Source organism: Staurois parvus, unplaced genomic scaffold (genome assembly GCF_062004578.1).
Source record: "Staurois parvus isolate SC_StPar_1 unplaced genomic scaffold, SC_StPar_1.0 ptg000017l, whole genome shotgun sequence".
Taxonomy (NCBI): Eukaryota; Metazoa; Chordata; class Amphibia; order Anura; family Ranidae; genus Staurois; species Staurois parvus.
Genome location: NW_028317813.1, coordinates 4,982,117 through 4,988,116, shown reverse-complemented (window position 1 = coordinate 4,988,116; position 6,000 = coordinate 4,982,117).

Below are 6,000 nucleotides of genomic sequence, written 5' to 3'. Positions count from 1 at the left end.
ACAATCTAGGAGGGAGGGGGTAGTGGTACAGGAGGAAATGGCTGTGGGGGATGGAGTGGTAGGAGGAGGGAAGGGCAGCGGCTGTTAGGTGAGGGTGGGGTAGGCTTCCCTGAAGAGGTGGGTTTTCAGGGAGCGCCTGAAGGTGAGGAGGGAAGGTGACAGTCTGGTGGATTGGGGTAGTGAGTTCCAGAGGATGGGGGAGGACCTGGAGAAGTCTTGCAGTCGTGCGTGGGAGGAGGAGACCAGGGAGCAAGATAGAAGGAGGTCCTGTGAAGAGCGAAGGGTACGGGTAGGGTGGTACCTGGGAATCAGGTCGGTGAGGTAGTTAGGGGCAGTCTTGTGAATGGCCTTATAGGTCAGGGTGAGCAATTTGAATTTAATGCGTTGGGCAATGGGGAGCCAGTGGAGGGAGAGGCAGAGGGGGGTGGCAGAGGTGGAGCGGCTGGTGAGGTGGATGAGTCTGGCAGCTGAGTTCAGGATGGTCTGAAGCGGGGAGAGTTTGCACTGGGGTAGGCCGGTGAGGAGGGAGGAGGTATAAGTATGCTTAAAACAAACAGCTTGACCACTGGGTCCATACACCTAGCAATATTTTCTGTCTGTAACGTTAACATTGCCGTAATGATGTCCTAAACTGGTAACAAGTTTCTGGGCCTGGTTCAGTAGATATGTTATTGATTGGATCTCTATATCTTAAATGAGAAGTTTACCTTTGGGAACATTTTACATGTTCCACCTGTTTTTAGGGTAAAACAAACTGCTGCAGTCTCTCCCTGATCTGCCGCCTCTAGTGACAGTGAGTCAGGGATCTCCTCACCGAAATCGCTGTCACAATTTAGAAAATAATATTCGGCCGTGCAGGGCTCCTCCCAGCCTGCCACATCATTCATTCAGAGTTCTGTGAGTGGTTAAACTATAACTACCGTCAGCCTTTGCAGCTGACAGCTTGTAGTTTTCAATGAACTACCAGAGGACTGGTGGCGCTCTAGGTAGGTAATTGATGGTTCCTGTCATTGTGTAACTGCCTGCCTGTACAAGCAGACAGCTTACACTGGCAGTCTACAGGAGCCTTGCATCGCAATCGCAATCTGCTAATCACGGGTGCAATGCTTTACAGGCTCCTAATAAACAAATGTGCACTTATTTTAAAGGTGAACTTGTAGGTATAGTACCATCACTACACTAGAAAACCAGAAAAAAAGTCCAACCACAATAAACAGTTGCTCAGTACAATGTCAAATAAGAAACACCATTTAGTTAAGAATGCACTGCAATGCATCTGCAGTGAGCAGGCAACCCTGCATGCATAGCGCAAATAAGCTGCACAAGAACATTTCTTTCTTAATCTTCATATTCATTTATATTTGGGTTATGCTCTTCAGGTGAATGGACACTGGCCAGAGAAAAACAGGAATTCCCCCACTAAGGCATAACCCCACTCAGCTCAGCTAGGTCTCTGTTTTTAATATATCCATTCAAGGGTTCAGTCCACTATTTTCTGCCTATTCTGAACATCTCCGCTGGAGTAGAGAAGGGTACCACCTGAATGGGTCGCTTACAGCCAGATTCCAAGGGTGACTGTACCTGGACCCCACAATCAAGAGCTGAGTCAGCTGTAAATGTTTGCCACTAGATCATGCAGGCAGTAGTCTCCAGGGTGCCATGTATCAGGTGATCTCGCCAGCAGCATGCTTTACAGGACAAGAGCAGTGATCCCCTGCCTGGAGGGGTCAAGTCCCTGCAGGCCTACTGTGAGGGTGTAGATTGGGCCTACTGGCCCTGCAGCATGTAAAGGTGAATGTTTCTGTAAAGGTGCAAAGCATGCGCAGTCAGTTCCCTAATGGTATTCCCTGGGCTTGGGGAAGTGCTAGCTGATTTTCAATTTGATTATTTTACTGCAGCTCAAAAAAGGCAGACTGGTGCTGCGTGCATGTGCAATGACATCATCGTTTGCATCTGTCATTTTGCCACTCCTCCAGGTGCTGTAATGTGTGATCTCAGGCTCCTGGCCTATAGAGCACAGACCAGCTCCAAGCAGGTCACCTGCTTCAGCCACAGCCCCTGCACAGCTACAGAACCTACAGGGCTTCAGTGTCAGGGCACAGCAAGTATTGAGAGTTGTTTGCTGGAGTGACTTGCTATGATGGCGTTCTGGCTTGAGCCAACACTGCTGTCAGCTGGTTGGTCATTTCCTCATAGGGTCTTCTATGCCTACAAACCCTAAGAAAGTCATGGCCTTGTGCAGATTGGGTGGGATCCTTATGATGAGGAAGCTGTCCAGGACTGGGAATCTTCAATAGAAGAGTCCTCCAAGAGGGAATCTCAGGGTCCAGAGCAATTGCAGACATAGAAGACTACTATGGGCTTCCCAGTGGATTTGGCGCACACTAACCTGAAGTTATCACTTCTGGAGCTCTGTTCTTCACAAGTCATTGAGTTTGGGTCCCGGCGGCCAGCAAAACATCCCAAACCCGCTCCAGTGTACCCTCTTGTGCAGGAAGAGATGTATACGGATTGGGCTCACATGGAGAAGCTGCTTTAACCTCTGAAGTGATTCGCTTCCATCAGCATGGAGGAAAACATCTATAATAAATGGGCTTCTCCAGTTGTTGACCAGGCCATTTCTCACTTGAATAAGACACAGACGGTCTTTGTAGATGAAGTCCTAGCCTTTAAAGACACTACAGATAATAGGTTAGAAGTCCTCTTTAAGATATCTGCTGTGGTAGTAGTGGCTCTGCAGCAGCTGCATTATGAGTTTGCCAAGCCCTCAGAGTTTGGGCAAAATACATGTTCCATTCCACAGAATCTGTCCTAGGGGATCCTGCCATGCCATGTGGGAGTTCTTAGAAATTTTCTGAGAGCATCGAGTTTCTTAGTGGATGCCTTGGGAGTGTCTATAAGGCAACTTTTCATGTGTACAGACAAACTGCCCTCTCAGGAAAGGATCCTATGGCTCAAGTGCTGGTTGGGAGAACTCAAGCAAAATTGAGAGGCTAATCTTTGAGAGTAAACACTTGTTTGGACTATCTTTGGCTGTTTTCATTCAGAAGGCAACTGGGAAAAACGAAAAGTGATAGATCCAAAACAGGCAATGCCTTTGGAAAAAGAGCTCCTTTCATAAGCAGTCTTGGGTTCTTAAAGCAGAGGCTTACATCCCAGTTCCATAGGAAGAACTAGACCCCAAGCCCACCTGGGGCTCAGTGAAGGGGTGACCCCACTGATGTGGGTTGGGGGAGACATCTATCGGCCATTGTGGCCAAGAGATGTCACAGACGATTGGATCTACAGCATGGTGTCCAGAATTTTCCTACTTTCCATCTACATGCTCTGTGTTTATGGGTATCTTTGGAGCCACAGTGGTATTCTTTGTAGATCTAAAAAGACTGCTGCCACCAGGGGTCCTCACATCAGCCACAGATGGGGACAGGTTTCAGGATTTGTATTCCAACTTGTTTATGGTTAACAAGCTTAACAGAAATGTCCGACCTATTCTGATTAGCAAGGGTCTCAAAAAGTTCCTGTAAGTACAAAAATTTGGGATGTAATTTGTCTGATTGGTGATTGCTTTGCTTCATTCAGGGGGTTTCCTGGCATTTGTGGATATCAAGAATGCCTACCTACACATCCTGACTTTCTGGCCTCATCAACAGTTGCTGTGATTCACAGTGGAGGATCGTAACAACCAGTTTGTGGTGCTGCCTTTGGGCCTACCCACGGCCCCCAGAGTGTTTACTGCGCGCTGGCTTAGGTTATAGGATTATACAATAACAGTGCCGCACTTTTTACAATTAAAATAGTGGCCTAAAAATGAATCCCAATGTGAACTGGATAGTGAAAAAAAATATATTGCAAACAATATACACAATTAATATGAACCAATACAGTCCATCTCTAATGCATAGTCCTTCCAACTCAAAAAAAACTATGCCATCAAAAATCTTTTTTTCATATATAGTGCACCTCTGCCATCAGTGACACCAGCTGTGCTGTCACCTGGAATGTTTGACCTCACAACTAAGTTTGGCCAAAAATAGCTTGCATCCTTTAGGTGGACATATAGTGATGGTATGACTTCTACCAAGATTCTCCTTCACTGTTGATTCAGCTCCATCTTCTAACTCCTCCTCCGCTCAGCACACATGTAAGAAATGTGTATATTTGCAATATTTTTTTTCACGATCCAGTTCACATTAGGATTAATTTCTAGGTCACTATTTTAATTGGAAAAAGCGTGGCACTGTTATTGTATAATTTTATTATTTAGCACATTTATATGAGTATATGTAGGTGTGGCCAGCTTTTCATTATTTGTTTAATTTTGAGGTAGGATTTTATTGCTCATGGATTTATATCTTTGTTAGGTTATAGGATTGTTGAGTACCTAGGGCACCTTCATTGTGGAGTGCATAAATGACCTGCTTCTCACAGTGCAACTGGCTCTGAAGTTAACCTCAAATGTACAGTTGACTGTACAGGTCCTCAAAAGTTTCAGTCAGCGCTTGGTTCCTACACAATCCCTGGCGTATTTGGGATTAATCCTTGGCAGGCACAGAAGAAGGTACTGCTTCTGCAGGTAAATTGCTTTCCTCTTTGAGCTCAGGTAGAGTCCCTCGATTCAGGCTGGCATGAAGGTGCTGGGGAAGATTGTTGTCACCTTCAATGCTTTTCCCTATGAACCACGTCATCTCAATATTCTGTCAGTGTTGGAATAGTTTCAGGAGTCCTTAAATTTGCCAATGCACCTGATTCCCAAGACCAAGTCGGTTCAGGAATGGTGAATGTTCACTTCAGATGAATTGGAAGAGCTTTACAACACACACCAGTCATTAAGGGCAGGGTTCCTCCCTTCCCAATCAAGGCCCATTCCACTATTATTATACAGGATTTATATAGTGCCAACAGTTTGCGCAGCACTTTACAAAATGAAGGTAGACATTACAGTTCCAATACAATTTGGTACAATAGGAAACAGAGGGCCCTGCTTGTTGGGAGTTTACAATCCAAGAGGAAGGGTTGAGTGATACAAAAGGTAATAGCTGTGGGGGGTGAACTGATGATGGAGGAAGTAAAAAAGCAGTTTACTAGTTAGAAGCAGGATAGGCTTCTTTAAAGAGAAGGGTTTTCAGGAATCATCTAAAGGTGGACAGATTAGGACAGGGGTGGGCAACTTTGGCCCTCCAGCTATTGGTGAACTACAAGTCCCATCATGCCTCTGCCTTTGGGAGTCATGCTTGTAACTGTCAGTTTTTCAATGCATCATGGGACTTGTAGTTCTACAACAGCTGGAGGGCCACAGTTGCGCACCCCTGGATTAGGAGCTAGTCCGACAGATTGGGGTAGGGCATTCTATAGAATGGGAGAAGTCCTGGAGGTGAGCATGGGAGGTGACACAGGAACTAAAGAGCAGAAGGTCTTGGGAGGATCGAAAAAAGTGGTTTGGTTGATATTTTGAAACCAGGTTGGTGATATAGCTGGGGCCAGAGTTGTTGACTGTTTTGTAAATTATTGTTAGCACAGTAAGTCCCTGACTTACAAATAAGTTCCATTCCGGGAGAATGTTCGTAAATTGGATTTGTTTGGAGATCCGACAAAGTAAGTCTTATACATCTTTGACACAAATGTATACAATGTAAAGCATAAAAAAAAACCACACAAAAATATGGTAAACTTTTTTACTTTTACAGTTACCTTATAATGGTGGTACAGTACAACTGTAAATAAACTATTTTTGCTTTTACAGTTCCCTTAAAATGTGGTACAGTACCACAACTGGCATATAGTGGAAGAGAGTTACTAACCGGAGGAGGGAGGGTAGGTGGGAGATGGTGGAGCTGAAGGATTATCAGCAATAGGAGATGGAGGGCAAGATGGAATTTGGCCCACACCTGATGTTGACGGAGCTGAAGGATCATCAGCAATAGGAGTCGGAGGGCAAGATGGAATTTGGCCCACACCTGATGTTGATGGAGCTGAAGGATCATCAACAATAGGAGATGGAAA